The following is a 20,399-nucleotide window of genomic DNA, read 5'->3' as shown; positions in this document are numbered from 1 at the left end:
AAACACAAATAGCAGTGGCCATAAGGCTGAAGCCTGAGGGAATGCGCAGTTAGTTATACTAGAAGGAATCTAGTGGAGAGCAGATTAATTTTGAAGGAATAGGGTGTGGTTATCAGGCTGAGAGAACTGGAGAGTTCTCTCATGCCTGCATGAGTGGGAGTCAGAGAAGGTAAGAAAGTCTGAAGTGAAGTCCAGAAGGAATTGATCACCCTCCTTGTGAAAGCCCGAGTGTGGAATTCTTCATCTCCCACCCTCTGCGATGCACAGGAGTAGATGAATTGGTTAGCACCCTTTATTCCTCCTACAACAACCTTTTGAAAGTTCCCTGATTCTTAAGTGAAGAACATCTGTATGAGAAACAGTAGAGCCTGGTGGTTAAGAGTAGAGTCTGGGGTGAACTGCCTGGGATCAGATATCACCTTGGTTACCTACTAGCTGGGAAACCTTGAGGAAGTTACTTGACCTTTCTATGGCTCAGTTTATTCATCTGTTAAATGGTAATAATATGGTACCAACACCAATATGGTATTGGTCTCAGGGATATAAACTTTGGTTATCAGCAGTGTGAGACCCACAGCCTGGGAGATACCAGAGGACCTCAGGCCCAACGCATATTATTTCAACTAAACTTTTGACCATCTCCAATTAAGAAGTGATAGAAGATAGCAATTTGTACTTAACAAAAGGAGGGCCCCCTACATTTGGGTTATTATGAGTCTCCCCAATGCTGGCACATGGCAAGTGCGCAGTAAATGTGTAGGTCAAATGAGTGGTGGGTGGCAGGACCCAAGCCGCAGGTACAGATCAGAGGAAGCAAGGACTAAGTTCTACCTACTTCCCTACTGACCTTGACACTCTGTCGTCAGGCTTTTAGGCTAATATTCTACCAGCACTTGTAAGTGCTGGGGTCTGCAATTCCTTTAACTGCCACTCACTCACTTTCTGACTTTAGGCAAGTCCTTTCTCCATTCTGGGCCCAGATTACTTCATGCACAAAATGAAGCAGTCAGGCTCCTTTGGGTACAGCAAGTAGGTTTTACCTTGTGTGCAGATCTCAGTGTTCGGATAGTGTCTAGGTAGAGTACTGCACAGAGAGATTTTGAAACTGAATTGAAGTTGAGCACGATGATTTAGCAATGTCACGGATATGAGATAAGTGAACGGCAGCCTGTGTGTTATGTACCTTTTTTTTAAACTCTCAAAATAGATAATATACTCTATACCCACTTGCTTTCAAGTATTCCTAAAGAATCACCCAGACTGAACGAGCACATCAATTATGGTGCCGTGCTTTTCTCATAATTGTAAAAAGTAGTTATGCTTTTCACATGCAAGTTACCAGTAAAAAGACTTACTCTACAAGAAACTGCTCCACTCAAGTGTGAGTAGATGAAATCAGGTCAAAGAGGACCCTTCCACAAAGGAAGGAGGCAAAAAAGCCCAGACTGCAGCCAGCATGCTTAGCCACTCACAACCTGGATGATTTTGAGTGAATCTCACAACCTGTCTAAACCTTCGCTGCTTCTTCTTCACAATGGGGTAAGAATATTTACCATCACAAAACTGTAATTAGGAGTTAGACAATGATATAATACATAGCACCTAGCACAGTAAAGTATGCTATGTGTGCAAGACCCTCAATATTAGTTCCCTCTCTCATCTTCAAAGTGAATACAGGGAATTCTGTACTATAAGTATCTTGGGGATAGAGATTGTGTCCTATTTGTCACTTTATACCTAATTATTGACATGGAATAAATGTTTAAGAAGTATTTACTGGCTTGAATTGAATCAAATTCAATAGAAATGAAACTAGATGGTTTTTTAGATTCCCGTCAGTAAGCACAGAACCTGGCACGTAAGCTGTGCTTGTGAACACCGGCAGATTATAGATGTGGTGGTCTGATTTCAGGATTAGACACAATAATGGAAAAGTGTGTAATTTTCAGAGGGGCTCTGGAGGACGGGCCACACAGAACACTGCTGGTACTATCTCATCAGAAAATCTACCACTTGCAACTATTTCTTGCTCCTTACTTTGCTTCTCAGAGGAAAGAAAGTGGCCCAGATACATCTATTATGCTCTCTCTGCATTTATAGGGAGAGAAAGATTCTAATTTTCTGCTGTGGACCCAGGAGACACGCAGATATCATGTCCTCTCCTGTTTGGGCCCAGACTATGTTGTCCTTGGCGAATGGTATGAAAACCACTGCTCTCCTTCTCCATCTTGTCTGTTTCCCTTTGAAGTCCCCGTCCTATCCCAGTGATACTGAATGGACCACAACAATTTCAAATATCTGGGCCATTATCTCATTGTTCTAAATGACATACTTTGCCACTGGGCTTATAAACTGTTCTCCTTTAGGTGAGTCCTAAAGAATTTCGTGGCCTTAATGAGTACATCAATTATTGTTCATGGAAGAGTCCATGTCTCCTTAAAGGTTATTTGAAGGTTGATTGCTATCTCCGTGCTTATATCCATCTAGCAAATCTATCTCAGCCTTATGAATGTATTTGACCTTTTTACAGGTACAGGGGAAAAATAACAGAACAAAAGTTAATTTAGACCTCTATAATATAACATTTTTTTTCCTGAAAGAAATAAAAGGGCATTGAAATCAATACCTGCACAATAACACGCTGATGAATGTTGGGACCCAATTTTCTCATTTTGCTAACTCGAGATTGGGAATTCTGAATAGTTTTCAATCCTGCATTCTTTGGGTACTGTGAAGTCTGCTGTATTGTGTCCACACAATGCCGCTGCACACTCATTATGGGAGTACCAGTGGTCCTGAAAAGGTCAGTTAGTTAGAAATGTCAGCGTTCAATGGAGCCTCACAGACCTGTGTGCGCACAGATCCAATTAGAGTGGCCAGGCACCACCACTGTAACCCGGAATCCTAATGAGCAAGCAGAGGAAAGGGGGAAGTGTCTTTTTTCCTTCTCTTTCTTCTTATTCAAAAGAAATGGAGATTGCTTTTCAACCACCCTACATGGGGTTCTTTAAACTTTACCAAACACCACTTAGGCTCCAGAAGCTGGGAGGGAACCCCAGCTTCTGCAAAGGCTGAGCCCACCCACTGCAGCCAGATGTTGAAGGAAAGCAATGATGTGGGTGGGAGCAGTGCTTCAGACTTGGGCTGGTGGAAGGGAAGTCTTCACAAGACTTACACTCAGGTTGATAGCTAACTAAGAGGACAATGGCCTTCTCATTAAGTTCATTTCTAAATCATTTCTAGGCTCTTACTATGTGGTGGGTCTTATGATTAAAAACTGGCCTTTATTGGGGCACCTGGGTGGCTCAGTCGGTTAGGCATCTGACTCTTGGTTTCAGCTCAGGTCATGATCTCAGGGTCATGGGATGGAACTCATCAGGCTCTGTGCTCAGGGTAGAGTCTGCATGGGATTCTCTCTTTCCCTCTCCTTCCACTCTTTTCCCCACTCACGCGCTCTCTTTCTCCCACTAAAATAAATAAATAAATAACATTTTTTTTAAACTGACCCTTATCATTTTTGATGAACCTAAATCACTTGTACAAACTTGGGGGCTGATGTTTCCTGAGTTCCTCTATACCGGTGCTTCCCTATTTCTGATTTATCACAAACTGACATTTTGGAAACAGTCCACTGATTGTGAACACGGATGCTGCAGCAATGTTAAATTGCTATTAAAGTTTCTAAATGCTTCCTCTCCATTTCTATATTTTTCTCATTGTGGACACAAAGTTTATAGCCTGCCACCCATCTGTGGATAATGCTTTGAGTGGAACTGTTCTGGCTACACCTCATTTGTTTGCCCAGGTTTACCTGCCATTCCTCACCTTCACTGACCCCACTATTCTGGACTGACAATCACACTGGACCCTCTTTTGTGGCTCAATCACTGCATAATTCTTGGAAACATTTTTTTATATTTACCTTTTGGCACCACAGCCCCCTCCTATAGCTAGAACACTCTCCCAGTGGCCCCTGGTCTATAGTTCAGTGGACTAACCAGCTAAAACATGAAATAAAATCTTGGCTAACTTTGTTACAAGTATTTCAGGGACCATACTTTGAGAACAAATGAAGGATTTTACAGAGAACCCTACTGTTGGATTTCTAAGCTCAGCAGGCAGTGATGACCTACTCGGTTTCAGCACCCAGACAATTCAGCTGCCCTCCCTTCCATTGAGGCCACTGAGCCTCCTTGTCACCTGCCAGATCCCAGGATCATTCTGGATTCATGGTCAGGTAAGGGCAGGGACAGTGGCCAAAAGACATGTTGGATTAATAAATCAGTTTTTTACCCACGGCAAGTGGGGTTTCATGTCTGCTTTTGTTTAGATCTTTCTGCCTAGCTTCCCATATATATGCCTTTGTTTCAGGCCCCATGACTGTTTCTTATCCTAATACTCCTCTCATTCAGTCTTCTCTTACTACCTCTGCAAACTCTGATGAACCAGTGCCTGTGATTAGGAAGCCAGGGAGAAGTCAGAAATCCATTGGATGTTGAGTCCAAAAACCTGGGTTCAAACTCTGACTTTTAAAACTACAACCTTTTGTGTATTTAGGCAAATTCTATCATCTCTATGAAAAAGATGCCTACTTCTTAGGGTTATTTCGTTGTTCAAACAAAGTATTGGATGCAAAATCACTTTGACACTGTAGCATGCTATATTAAGGCCAGTTATGGTGGTGGTCATTATGGTTGCTACTGTTATACCCTCCAGGGAAGAGAAGATGGTTAGGGGCTGTCCCTCCTCAGAAACTTTAGGGAAGAAGGAAAGATGTATCCAGAGGTTTGGAGTAGAAAAGCAGAAAGAGAATCAGGGCAGAGGACGTGGTGAGAGCAATCGGAATGTGTTTGAGACAGCCACTGTTGGTTAACTCTAGGGAACAAGATGCGGACACAGTCCAGAGCATGGGAAAGAGTTGTCACCAGACCCAGGTCTCTAAGATAGTACAGTAAAGAGATATGAAATGCTTCCCAATACACCACCTGAGGTTGGATCTGAGTTCACCTCACAAACTAATTTAATGACACTTGATATAGAAAAAAATAAGTTTTGCTTCCCCTAAAAACAGCTAAAACCACCAATTCTCCTTTCATTGTTCTGATTAAAAACTCTTCTCCAACAAACCAGTCTTCTTTATAATTTTTACTGGGAAAAACGAACGAACAAACAAACAAACAAACAAAAAACGAAAAAACCCAAAAAACCTCTGAAGAACTTTCGGTTATCCATCCAAGATTGGAACTCAGCTGGGCTAATCCCCCTTATTTTTTCCGTTTCTAGAGAAAAGTTTATCAGGTTTATAAGACAATGAGTCAGCCATCATCTGAAGGGGAGGGAACAGCACTGCAAGTGCTAAATACGGATCCTACTGGCATTTCAGAGTATGACCTACTAGGCTAGAGCTAGGTTAGTGAGCAAAAAATAACAGTTATCTGTGGTCACCAGCCTCAAAGTAGGACTTCCCATAATAACACAAACTTTTCCATGGTTCTTATATATGCTAGATACATTATCTAATCTAATATCCACAACAACCCTATAGGGTCATTATTATTAGTCCCATTTTAGGAATTGGAGATCTGAAGCTCTGAGAGACTATATTTTGTACAAAATCATATAAAGAGTAAATGGTAGAGATAAGATTTGAATCCTGGTCTATCCTCAAAATTTCTGCTGCCTGCTACTTAGAATTAATTTTTCTTTCCTTCTTTCCTTCCCTCCTTTCTTCCTTCTTTCTTCTTCTTCTCTCTCCCTTTTTTTAGTCATAGAGACTCATTATTTTTCTCTCAATAGTACTGAGTAGGCATTAGTAATGGCAGGTCAGTAAATCTTGCTAAGACCAAACTCCCAAATTCCTTAAGCCTGTCCTCATCACTCTCATTGCTGATGATTTAGACCAGAGCATAAAAGATGTGTACCGCCCTCTATGACCTGCCATTGTGTCCTTACTCTCTGGGAATTTTAAGTACATGTAGTTGGATCACACCTTGCCTCAAAACAGTAGCAGCCCAATACCCATTTACCAGAGAGCAAAGGGGTGTTATAAACTGGGAACTGGATATTGGGGCATAAAATCTTGTTTTCTTAAATGAGAGATCTTGGTTGTCTCAATCCATTGAGCCAAAAATATTTCTCACTTTCACGACCAATGCAAAGGTTCTTATAGTTTAGGCCTATATTAGGATAGAAAGACACAGATGGACAAATGAGGCTATTTATTTATGGAAGAAATAGTAGCTAGAGAAGTCTCAATATGTTTTTCAGAAACCTTTGCCAATCTCAAAAAGCCAGGCTAATACTCATATATCTTGGGATTAAGGGAAGAATCTTTGAAGGAATCATAAAAGAAAATGGGTCTGAAAGGAACAAAAGATATAATGCTGATAATCATCATCATTATCATCATCACCATTAGCATTTTTGTAGCCAGCCTCCAAGATGGCCCCTGAATGATTTTCACTTCTGGGCATTCATGTCCTTGTATAGTTGCCTCTCACAGCAAATAGGCTAACTTGTGTAACTAATAGGGTATTATAGAATGACAGGGTATGACTTCCTAGCCTATATCACAAGAGATAGTGTAGCTTCTACCTTGTTTTCTCTTAGATTCTTCAATCTGAAGGAAGTCAGCTGCCATGTTGTGAGGAGTCCTATAAAGCAGCCCTATAAAGAAGTCTGTGCGGCAAGGAACTGAGGCCTTGCTTCAAAAGGCAGCATTAACTTGCCATTCTTGAAAGATGATCCTCCAGTCTTCAGATAACCACAGCTTTGGCTGACATCTTAACTGAAACTTCATGAGAGACCCTGAGCAAAAACAATCCAGCTAAGCTGCTAGGCAATTCCTGACCCACACAAATTGTGAGAAAATAAATATTTATTGTCATTTGAAAATGCAGGTTTGGGCAATTTGTCACAAAGCAATTCAATCAGAATAACAACTGTGTATTTAAAATCTACTATGGGCCATACACTTTACTACTCTAGTTACTTTTTATATATCTACATACACCAGTTACTTTTTATATATATCATACCTAATCTTCTACAAAATTCTAATAAGTATTATTATCATCCTACTCTTTTATAGAAGTAAGGCACAAAAAAATCTAATAGAGTTTCCTAAGGTCAACTTTAACTGGAAGAGGTGGAAGAGGTAGGATATGAACACATAATGTATGTATGTAATATAAAATCTCTTGCTCTTTCACCTATACCTGCTGTTCTGCAGAGATACAATACATAAATAGGAAAATAAATGAATAAAAAGTACACAGAGCATACACCTGCTTTTATTAATTTCTGTCAGATTAAGATATTTCTTACTATGAACAACTATATACAAATTAATTGGATAATCTACAAGAAACTGATAAATTCCTAGAAACATACAGTTTACCAGGAATGAGTTGGAAAGAAATAAAAAATCTGAACAGACCAGTAATGACTAAGGAGATTGAATCAAATCCTCCCAATGAAGAGAAGCCACGACCTGATTGTTTCACTGGTGAATTCTAGAAACACTTAAAGAAGAATAAATGCCAATTCATCTCAAACTCTTGCAAAAAATTGAAGAGAAGGGAATATTACCAAATTAATTTTACGAGGCCAACATTAACCTGATACCAAAGCCAGAGAAGGAGACTACATGAAAAGATAACTACAGGCCATTATCCCTAATGAATATAAATGTAAAAATTCTCAACAGAATACTAGCAAATGGAATTCAACAGCACATTAAAAGGAGCATACACCATGATCAAGTGGGATTTATCCCAGGAATGCAAGGATGGTTCAACATACTCAGAACAAAAACATAATATACCTCATTAATAGAAAGAAGGATAAAACCACATGATCCTTTCAATAGAGACGGAAAAAAAAAACTTAACAAAATCCAACATCCTCATATGACAAAAACTCTAAAAAAATTGGGTATAAAAAAGAATATACCTTGGGGACCTGGGTGGCTCAGTCGTTTAAGTATTCCCCGCAGGTCACGATCTCAGGGTTGTGAGACAGAGCCCCACAGTCTCACAGGCTGTGCACTCAGTGGGGAGTCTGATTCTCTCCTTCTCCCTCTACCTCTGCCCCCCTCCCATGTGCTCTCTCTCTCTCAAATAAATAAATAAATCTTTTAAAAAATATATACCTCAACATAACAAAGCCATATGTGACAAACCCACAGGTAACATCATATTCAACAGTGAAAAGTTGATAGCTTTTTCTCTAATATCAGGAAAAAGACAAGGGTGTCCACTCTCACCACAAATATTCAATATAGTGTTGGAAGTCCTATTCAGAGCATTTAATAGCAGAAAACATGTAAAAGGCATCTGAGTTGGAAGAGAAGAAATAAAACTGTTTCTGTTTGTGGATAATATGATCTTATATAGAGAAAACCCTAAAGGCTCCACCATAATGCTGTTAGAACTAAAAATAAATTCATACACAAACAATGAATCATGAAACACTACATCAAAAACTAATGATGTACCGTGTGGTGACTAACATAACATAATAAAAAAATTAAAAAAACAAATTCAGTAAAGTCATAGAATAGAAAATGAACACACACAAACCAGTTGCATTTCTATATACCAACAACAAACTATCTTAAAGAGAAATAAAGAAAACAATCCTATTTACAATAACATCAAAACTAATAAAACACATAGGAATAAATTTACCTAAAGTAAAGGATCTGTACACTGTAACCTTTAAAACAATGATGAAAGAAGTTGTAAAAGAGGGGTGCCTGGGTGGCTTGATCTGTTAAGTGTCTGCCTTGGGCTCAGACTATGATCCCAGTGTCCGTAAGTCCCGCATCAGACTCCCTGCTCAGCAGAAAGCCTGCTTCTCCCTCTGCTCCTCCCCGCTGATTCATTCTCTCTCCTCTCTCTCTCTCTCTCTCTCATAAATAAATAAAATCTTTAAAAAAAGAAATTGTAAAAGACACAAATAAATGGAAAGATCCTGTGTTCATGTATTGAGAGAATTAATATTATTAAAATGTCCATATTATTCACCTAGTAATGAGTCCTGTCCCAGTGCAGAGATTCTACCCATAGAGCCTCAGCTGGGCCTAGCTCTTCCCATAGAAGGTCTGCTGCAGAACAGATCAATGCTTGCTCTGTGCTCAGACCTCATAATTCACATATTTAATTTAATATAGCCATAGAGATAGTCATTGCAAAAATTCATTTGATTTTGGGCCATAAGTTAATACCAGGGCCCAATTTATCTCCCAATTTCATGGATGATGCTTATAACTCAACTCTCAGCCAATAAGCACAATGGATTTCCCTGGACATAGGTACTTGTTCAAAGTCAGCTCATAATGACATAATCACAAAATGAGAAGCAACGGAGATTCTGCTGGGACTTCTGGGTGAGAGTCTCTTGATTTTTCCAATTAGACTAGAATTGGGGAGAATGTAAATTTTGCAGCTTCTACAGCCATCTTGAGACCACATGTGGCCTGGGAAAGGAGTTGACACCAAGTGAGTGGAGTTAAGAGAAGGACAAAAACAGATTGGGTCCTATGAGCCCTGTATCAAGATGCACAGAAAGGCTGACTTATTTCTGGATTATCTATTCACATGAACCAATTAATTGACTATTTTTCATTTCAGTTACTTAGGTTGTGATTAAAGACTCCTACCTATATAGTTCCTGTGCCTTAATTTTGCCGTGCATGCCCTGAATTACAGTTTGTCTAGGCCTAGGGCCTACATTCAGTCCAATGGCCAAGATCTTACCAACTCCTTCCTGACCTGACCTCTGTCATACTGATTAGCTATGGTGCCTCTCCACCTCCAATTCCCCACCCGAGAGCTCAGCCCACCCATGTGGATATTCCAAAATGGGATCCTTGTTCCCTTACCATCAACCATCTCACCTAGTCCTGAGGTATGCTGTCTGTAATAGACTTCCCAGGACAAAGATCCTAGGAACATACCACTCAGAGAGACAATCTCAGAGACAATTTCAGGGACCATGAGAATAAACAAAACATGTTTCTCCTTGCCTTTATATGTTTCTTTATACGTTTCTAAAATTATTTTACTTAATTTAATAAATCTTTTGAGTGGCACCCAATGCTGTTTTTTCCTTGTTGACATGAGATATGGACATTGGAGAATGGAGTTGGGAATGTAAATTGATACAAACTTTCTGGAAAATGAGCTGGTAATAAGGCACAATAATTCCTTAAACGTATTAGTGCTCTCTTGCCCATAAATTCTACTTCTAGAATGTCCAGATATAAAACTTACATAAAAGAAGTAAAAAGGCTTTTCACAAATAGTTTTATGGTACAGTTATTTGTAAGAGAAAACATCTGGAAATAACACGAATGCACAACAATAGGATGTGGATTTTTATAAACCAGACTATATATAAAAGATGGACGATACTAGAGTTTTAAAAATAAGTATGCCTTTAAAATGCTCATAAAATGCTCATGGATGTAGTAATTCAATCCCTAGTAATATATCTTAAGACAATAACCTAAAATGTAGAGAAAAATATACACACAAAGGTTTATAAATTATTCATAACATCAAGAAACTAGAGTTTAAGTTAAATATACAACATTACTGGCACGGAGAAATATTTTTTTTTTGTAATATTAAGTGCAAAATCAGGATAAAATTTTACATTCTACATGATCTCAAGTATGTAAAACAAAATTATACATGCATAGAAAAAAAGGCAAAGAAGTAATGTGTTAAAATATTAAACAGTGATTGCCTCTGGGAGATAGCTGATATTTTCATTTTTATAACTTCTCTGTTTTTCAAAATTTGCACCATGGGCATGTGCAATTTTTTAATAGAGAAAGTTATTATAAAAAGATGGTAAGTATGTAAACTACATAGCAACATGAAGATTGTTTATGAAATAATGTTAAGTGAAAAAAGATGTATATAAAAACTTACTGTGATTGCAATTATGTAAATATGTTTCTGCATATAGACAAGAACTGAAAGGGAAAATGTATAAATAGAATTAGGTTTTGTATTGTGCTAAGGATGTAGGACTAGGAGTAATTTATTTTTCTTCTTTAAAAAATCCTTTAAAGTTGTTTTAATGACATGTATGCATTTTTTTGAACCATCAGCTCTATTCATATCCACTGTGTTACTAGCCTTCTGGCAGTGAGGCCAGGAGTCATCTGGCTCGTCTTCATTCCTGGTCCTGGCCACTCTGGACTGGTTCCACAGGCCTTCTGTTGGCTCTAGAAATGGCCAGAGGTACATAACAATGGCTAATTTGGCCTCTCTTGTTCTTTTATTTTCCAGAGGGTTTGAGTTTACATCATGCAGGACTTTAATTGGAGACTAAGTTCAAAGTTGTCATGTAATGGTCAGCGTCCCCAGTCTATTGCCATTCAGCATAGGTATTGCTTTAACAAGGTTAAGAGGGGATAAAGAAACAAACAAACAAACAAAAGCCCCAAAACCCAAACCAACTTTAGGATATTTCAAATCAGAAACAAATCTAGCAGTGTTTTTTTTTTAAAGGAATTTTAGGAAATTTTTTTTAGGAATTTTAGGAAATCAATTGTCTCTTCAGGACACAGCCTCGTTAGTGGAAAAGCCCCAATGACTGTGACATCACCGACAATCCAGACTTTCCTTATCCCCAGCAAAGTGGGCTAACCTGAATACTGTCTGGGAAAGAAGACTCTATGGGCCCATACCACAAGTGAAGTAATATTTATATGTAGGAGTAGCAGAAAAGGAAAGGATTTAGACTCAGACAGACATGGATTTGAACCTGACTTCACCACTTGTTAACAGTTCAGGTGGGCATTTCACATAATTATGCAGCACCTTTATTTTTCATCTGTGAAAGAGAAACAGTGATACCTGTCTTATGGGATAGTGGAGAAAATTATGCAAAAAATATATGTAAGGCACTTAATACAGCTTTGGCACTGAGTCGTGAGGCTATTTAGATACTTCCTAAATGCTGTCCTTTTAGTCTATACATCAAAGAGGTAAGCTGGACTTCTACCTCACATCGTATAAAAAATTAACTATTACAAGAGCACGACTTTGTGACCTTGGGTTAGGTAATGTTTTCTAAGATATACCAAAATCTAAGTAACAAAAAGAAAAATAAAAAGGTCAATTGAACTTCAACACATCACAAAAACTTTTTTTTTTTTCGTTATTCAAAAGAACATCAGGGGCCACCTGGGTGGCTCAGTTGGTTACACATCTGCCTTCAGCTCAGGTCATGATCCTGGGTCCTGAGATCAAGCCCTGCATCAAGCTCCCTGCTCAGCAGGAAGCCTGTTTCTCCTTTTCCCACTCCCCCTGCTTATGTTCCCTCTCTCACTGTCTCTCTCTGTCAAATAAATACAATCTTAAGAAAAAAAAAAAAAGAACATCAGGTAGGTGAAAAGACAACCCATGGAACAGGAAAAATATTTGCAAATCATACATTTGAAAAAAAGACCTTGTATTCAGAATATATATTTTAAAACTCTTAAAATTCAATAATAAAAAGACAAATATAACTTAATTAAAATGAGTGAGGAAAAATAATTTAACTAAACATTTCTCCAAAGAAGATATGTAAATGGCCAAAAAGTACATGAAAATATGCTCAACATCATTAGTCATTAGGGACATGGAAATAAAAACTACAATGAGATACCACTTCACCCCCACTAGGATGATTATAATCAAGAGACAGATAATAACACATGTCAGAGAGGATGTGGAAAAATTGGATGTGTCCTACATTGCTGATAAGAATGGAAAATGGTACAGCTATTTTGGAAAACAATTTGGCAGTTCCTCAAAATGTATATCCTAACATTTACTGTATGACCCAACAATTCTATTCCTAAGGTTTATATCCAAGAGAACTAAAAACATATGTCTACACAAAGACTTATACACAAATGCCCATAGCAGCATTATTCATAATAGACAAAAAATGGAAACAAATGAAATATCTACCAATAGATGAATAGATAAACAAATCATATATCCATACAATGAAATATTATTCAGCAATAAAAAAGAATGAAGTACTGACACATGCTACAATATGAACAAATCTGAAAATATGCTAAGTGGAAAAATCCCATCAAGAAAGGCCATGTATTGTACAATTCCATTTATATAAAGTGTCCAGAATAGGCAAATTCAGAAAGACAGAAAGTTGATTAGTGATTTTCAGAGCATGGGGGAAGGCAGAAATAGGGAGTGACTATTAACAGTTTCTTTGTGGGGTGGTGATAATCTTGAATTAGTCATGATGGTTACACAACTCTGTGAACACACTGAAAACCACTAAATGATGCATTTAAAAGGGTGGATTTGATGGCATGTGAATTATATCTCAATAAAAACATTATTTTTTTTTAAAGGTATGACCAGCACTTTTAACTTGATGATGGGAATGTGAAAATCTTTCTGGAAGTATGATTAAGGAATCATTGCCAATTATTCTAGTTTCCCTCACTGCAGTCCCTTTCCCTATGGGGAGAGTCTACATTTCCACCCTGTTGAACTTATTTAGTGCTGATATGACTTGCTTTGACTAAGGAAATGGGTGCAGAAGTGACCCTTCCCAAATTTTTTTTAAGAGCAAGTACATGGCTCACCATCTCTCCCTTCTCCCTCTGGCATGGTGACCCAAATGGCAGGTGCTGCACCTCACATAATCTCCTGGCACTTCTTTGTGCGCTTGTTGAATAATTTCCAATTGCCAACACCTGCAACTCTATCCTGAAAGCTTTCTTTGGCCACTGGAATCTGCTATGTCCATACTCTGAGCAGATTGGAAGTGTCAGGGAATTAACACACACATTCTCACTTTCACTGTGTCTTTTGGAGGAACACCTCGGAGGCTTATTTTCCACACAGACCTCCAGGGTTCCCCACTTTGATTATGTCCCAGTTGCCTTTAGTGGTAGCTTGCTTGATAATGAACTTTTCTTGGCTTTCCTCTTTTCCTGTATTACATCCTGGCTTTCCTTCCAAGGTGTCTGGGATTATCTCCCAAATAAATGTCTTGCACTGAAATCTTTGTCTCAAGGTCTTCTTAGGGAACCCAAACTAAAACACCCAGCTACGTTCCAAACAGAGAATGCTTGGTTTGGGTGCTAGAGTAAAGAGGATGTAAAGCAGAGCTGACTCCAATCCATGAGGAACATGTACCAAAAGTGAGAAATAAGACTTTGTTTTTGAAGCTTCTGCAATTTTGATGTCATTGTTACTTCAGTGTAATGTCATGACTAGTAAACTAAGTACAGCTTTCCTCAATAATTCTTATTCTAGGTGCCACACATTCTAGATATTTTTCCTAAGGAAATAATTAGAGATGCATACAAAGGTCTTTGTATAAGAACGTTAACTGAAGTGTTATTTATAATTAAATAATTGGGTACAATTTTATATATGACAGTAGAGTTACAGCAGAATGTTTTTCAACTATATGAAATTTCCTCTTAGAGAATATTTAATAACATTGAGAAATGTTCACACTACATTCAAATGAAACAGTTTACATGGTATCATCTGAGTTTTGTTTTTTAAATTTATGTATATACTTGTATATACATGTGCAAAAATAACAATCTCTCTTCTCAGTCTGATAGTTAGGGGTTTTATTTGGATAGGAGAAAAATGTTTCTTCATACTGTCTCCCTTTTACTGAAGAAGTTATAGGATAAACTTTCTAAAAAGTAAAGAAGAAACTATAGATGGATTTTGGGTCAAATGGCTAAATAAGTTCATGTTTCAATAAGTCTGTTCATTCCTATCCAATAGTAATAGTGGATAACATATGAATAAAGAAATGAAAATACATATTTGGGCTCTGTTCTGAGAGGGATATCGCCACAAAGTTGAAATGTACAGAAATGTGGAAGGTAAGTTTTCCCAAGGCTACTTGCTTGATGAGATCTGAACACAGAAGCAGGAAATAGCAGCTGAAGTTTGCTTCCTATGAGATAACAGAGACTAAATGTACTCTGGAACAAGAGGATCAGAAACAAGATCTTCTGCTTAGAGTCCTAGGGTGCGGCTCTCATGTCTTGAAAGGAGCCTGGGCAGAAAAAGTGGCTGCTGCACAACTTTCTGGCAGATAGCTCCTATGCATTATAGGTCTAGAGAGGTGAGGAATATAGACAAAGAAAACAGAAGCAATGCCAAGCTATTCTGCTAACATTTTGTCACTGGGTTCAATGTATCCCCATTATTTACCAGGTCCAATACTGAAGATGTGGGTTGAGTTAGAACAAAAACTATCACACAGGGAGATGTGAGCACAGCAGGGATTTTTTTGGGGTGGGGGCGGGGAGGTATTGGGAATGAAAAAAGAGAAAACCAGAAAACTTCCTCTTCAAAGTGATCTTACAAATTAAAATTTCAAAATGCATGAAGAAATTAAATGCTAAAAATGATACTAAACAAAATTAAAAATTATAACTTGAATTCTCTCCAGATGAAACTTATTTTATAGAACAGTCAGAGGTTTTAAAATAAGCATATTGAGGATGTTCAGAGAAACAAATGAAGGCATTAAAACAGAATAAGAAATTATGAAACAGAATAGGCAGAAATAAAACAAGAACAGGTGGATATGAACAAAATTAGAAATCTTGGAAATTAAAAATATATAGTCATTGAAATATTGAAAAAGACAGGGAAAAAAGTCTAGACTAGACATGGTTGAAAAGTGAATGTATAAATGCAAGTTACTTGTAGGGACCTTAGAATCAGTACACTAAGACAAAATTACAAAAAATTATGAGAAATCAGTTAACAGCCATGGGAGGCCTCAGAGAATCCAACAGTCATGTAATATAAGTTCTTGAAGAAGAGAGTCCAAAGAATAAGGGAAAGCAATATTTGAAGAGAAAATTTGCCAACAATTTCCCAGAATTAAAGAAAGACATAGATTCTCAGGTAGAAATATATTCAGAGTACAAAGCAGGGTAAATAGAAACAAATTCACACCTACATATGTCAGAGTGAAAAAAACAAAACAAAACAAAACAAAACAAAAAAAAAACAAAACGTTAAGATTAAAAAAACAATTTCAAAACCTATCAAAAAAATATGTTATCAAAAACAAATAATGGGGGGCGCCTGGTTGGCTCAGTGGGTTAAAGCCTCTACTTTCTGTTCAGGTCATGATCCCAGGATCCTCAGGTCATGATTCCAGGGCCCTGAGATGGAGCCCAGCACCGGGCTCTCTGCTCAGCGGAGAGCCTGCTTCCTCCTCTCTCTCTCTCTCTGCCTGCCTCTCTGCCTACTTGTGATCTCTGTCTGTCAAATAAATAAATCAATCAATCTTTAAAAAACAAATAATGGAAGACTTCTCATCAGCAACTATGTATGTCAGAAAACAATTTTTAAAAATCTTTGAAGTACAAAGGAAAGTCTTCCTTAAACTAAAATTTATACCTAGCCAAACTATTAATCCAGAGAAAGTCGGAATAAGGACATACATAGATTAAGAGGATTGCCATGGACTCTCACTAAAATAGTTATTAAAGGATTCACTTTAAAGTAACACAGGAAATCTTGGGATATAATAAGCAGGAGAACACAAAACATCATAAGCTGTGTAGGAAAAGTAATTAGCTCAGTGCTACTACTAATTCATTGTTTCTCACTTTTAAGTTTAACTTATAAGTCTAAGTAATAATAACTAGGTGGTGACAGGGCAGTGTTCAATAGGTGGTTAAAACATGTTTACATATAGATAACCCATTTTCTCAGCACCATACAACAACTAGTCTATCTCTCTCTCTCTTTTTTTTAAGAGTTTATTTATTTATTTGAGTAATCTCTACCCACACCGTGGGGCTTGAACTCATGACCCCAACATCAAGAGTCACATGCTCTACTCACTGAACCAGTCAGGTGCCTCAACTAGTCCATCTTTTACTCTACTTTGTATGAAGGCTAATTGTGTCAAAGGCTGTAGATATTGTAAGAAAATACATCATGAAATGTATATCCAAAAGGTAATCCATTTAGGTTAGAAATAAAAACAAAAGCATCCAAATCTGTGGATGAGTGGGGGGAAGGCAGGTAATATATAAAACTTAATACTAAAAAGAGGCAGGACAAGAGAAAAAAAAAAAGAAAGTGAATGATAGAAAGCACAAATACGGTGGTAGGTGTTTATTCAAGTATACCAGTAATTATAATAAATATATATAGAATAAATTCACCTGTTACAATACATGGATTTTTAGATTTTATTTAAAAAAATTAACAGGTGATACTGTTTCCAAAAGATTACCACAAAAGGGAAATGTAGAAGGATATCTCCCTATAATTATAAAGATAATATTAAAATTAAGATTTATTGGTTGTCTCTGTGGCTCAGTCATTAAGTGTCTGCCTTTGGCTCAGGTCATGATCCCAGGGTCCTGGGATCCAGCTCCACATGGGGTTCCCTTCTTGGAGGGAAGACAGATTCTCCCTCTCCCACTCCCCCTGCATGTGTTCCCTCTCTTTCTATGTCTCTTTCTGTCAAATAAAAAAATAAAATCTTTTTAAAAAATTAAGATTTATTATAAATAAGACAGTATGGAGTTCATGCAGAATAAGTGTGGTAGACCAATGGAATAATACAGAAAGTTCAGAAACAGATTCTGTGTATAGAAAAATTGTTATACAACAGACACGTAATTGCCGATAAGTGGGAGAAAGGAGGTACTAGTTGTTGTAGTGTGCTGAGACAAGGGGTTATCCATATGTAAATAAAAAAATTAAATCCCTAAGTCATTTTATACACAAAGATCAGTACTAAATGAGATAAAGACCCAAATATGACACATAATTTGACAATTCTTATAAATAAGTACAGAAGAATATGATATCCAGGTAGGGAAAGATTTCTTTAAAAAGTCACAAAAGCAAAGCTCATAAAGCAAGAGATTGATTAATTTAACCCCATTAAAGTTTTAAAAATCTTCCATGTAGAAGTACCTTATTAACTAAAAAAAAAAAAAAAAACTACCCACACAAGCCGCAGTCTGGAAGAAGATAGTTGCAATGCATATAAGTGACAAAGTATTGATATTCAGAATAATAAAGAACTGTAAGTCCATAAAAAGAAATGATAACCCCATTGAAAATGGAAAAAGGATATGAAAAGTCAACTCACCAAAGAAGAAACCAAAGTGGTCAATAAACATATGAAAAGATACTCAACCCCATCAGCAATCAGGGAAATTATTATAAAAACAATGGGATATCATTTCACATTTATCATGATGACAGGTAAAACTTTGTAAGTCTGACAATTCCAAGTATTGAGGATTCAAGGCAGTGGAAACCCTTATACTTTGCTGCTGGAAATATATATTTATTCAACTACCTTAGAAAACAATTGGCAGGGGCACCTGGGTGGCTCAGTGGGTTAAGCCTCTGCCTTTGGCTCAGGTCATGATCCCAGGGTCCTGGGATCGAGCCCCACATCAGGCTTTCTGCTCAGTGGGGAGTCTGCTTCCTCCTCTCTCTCTGCCTGCCTCTCTGCCTACTTGTGATCTCTCTCTCTCTCTGTCAAATAAATAAATAAAATATTTAAAAGGAAAAAAAAAAGAAAATAATTGGCATTACATAGTAAATTTGAAGATGCACATAATCAATAATTCCCCTAACTATATGCACTTATACACAAGCAGACAGGCACAAAATCCTCCTAGTAGCATCGTTTGCAATTATAAAATCTGTAAAAAAAACTGGAAGTAGCCTAAATTATGATGAATAAGGTGGAGAAATAGTGATATAATCATATGTGAAATACTATATAGCAGTTAAAATGAATAAACCAGAGGTACATGAATCTACCTGAATTAATCTCTACAATATAATAATGACTAGGGGGAAAGTCATGGAATGTCATTTACAGTGTGACATTATTTAAAGGAATTTGTAAAAGAATACCAGTTACACCTTTTTTTTTTTTTTGGTACATACAGATATGGAAAAAACATTGAATTTATTATAGTGGTTACTTATAGGGTGAAGGGAGAAAGTTGCAATCAGGTAGGAGTGTAGAAAAGTCTCAATTAGATTTACAAATTTTTTAAATAGAAGACTCTCCAGCATAGATGGTACAAATGGTAATACACGGCCCACGGTAATATATGGCACAAGTGGATATCTGTCTGGAAACTGGAGTGAGGCTACCACTCTGGGAGCTCCAGCTGTCCAGGTCCTACCTGTATCCCTGAGAGGTAAATGGATTAATATCTCACAAGTGCGTATCTCATGATATCACACAAAGGTAGCCTACTTGCAGTACAACAGTGCACCACTCACAACACACCTTTTGGGAAGCTTTGACCGAGGAGGTATTTTTTTCCCGTCTAAAAGTAGGCAAAATTATAAACCATTCCAAACTCTGGCAGCGCTTAGCATTTTGCAGTTCCACAGCTCTTCAAAAGGAGTACACTTAGAATCACAATTACTCTGCTTGAATTTATGCAGCAGCAATTAGGAACAGAAAGAGCTAGTACAAAAGAACTGCAGTAAACGGGGTCTGAAGACATATCGAAAACCCCCTCCAATTCATACGTCAGCATCATACCAGGGTATGACCATGTGACCATTAGACTGAAATGTGGAAGCGGGCAATTTGGGTCAGCATGTGTGGAGTAGAATAGTACACAATTACAAAGGACAGAAATCAAATGAGACGGGACAAAGATAATCCTTCACCAACACCTTAGTGGGGAGGGATTGGTAGGTCACAGGAGTGGAACACTAGTTATGTTAGCTCATGATTTGGAATTTCTACATATGTTTATCATATATATATATTAAACATAGCTCATCTATAGAACAGATGAAACATTTTTCAAACTACTTCATCTCTGTTCTTCTAAAGTCCCAAGTTCAAAAAGCTCCACAGGTAGAAGTATAGTAGGGTCACCTGAACTGGGTAGATCCAAATCACATTTGTAGTCACTATCTTACACCTCAGTGACTGAGACCAGATAAACTAGTGTTTGTGCTAACATAGTGCCTGCACAGGGCAATTCTTCAATCTCTTTGTAAGTGAGCCACCTGGCACCCAGATACAGCATGGCGAGCTTGGTAAAAGACAGAGATAACAGGGTACAGCCATACTGGTTGCCAGCATATCGAAATGGCCTCCATATTTATCAGTAATTAGCCACTCCTAGAGCCCCCACCCCTGCCATGCGACCACTCTGCCACACTTCCCCCTCCCCCAGGATCCCATCTCCCCACAGTCCAGTAGCCAAAGTGTTAATGCTTCGCTCAGCAGCGGGTCACCAGGGCTGTTAAATATTTTGAACAGATGAAGATAACCCACCACACCCATTCTTGAATGCTCACTAACCCTGCTGGCATCATCATCCTCTTGGATCCCAAAAGAGA

At 37.7% G+C, this 20,399-nt stretch overlaps 1 protein-coding gene across 3 annotated transcripts in view; it reads right to left on the bottom strand.

The window, feature by feature from the left end:
* Positions 1-20,399, bottom strand: part of AGBL4 (ATP/GTP binding protein like 4) — a 1,476,328-nt gene that overhangs the window by 298,408 nt on the left and 1,157,521 nt on the right. The window lies entirely within an intron of this gene.

Source organism: Lontra canadensis, unplaced genomic scaffold (assembly GCF_010015895.1).
Source record: "Lontra canadensis isolate GAN:19392208 unplaced genomic scaffold, GSC_riverotter_1.0 scaffold179, whole genome shotgun sequence".
Lineage (NCBI taxonomy): Eukaryota > Metazoa > Chordata > Mammalia > Carnivora > Mustelidae > Lontra > Lontra canadensis.
This window is presented reverse-complemented; position numbering and strand designations above follow the sequence as displayed.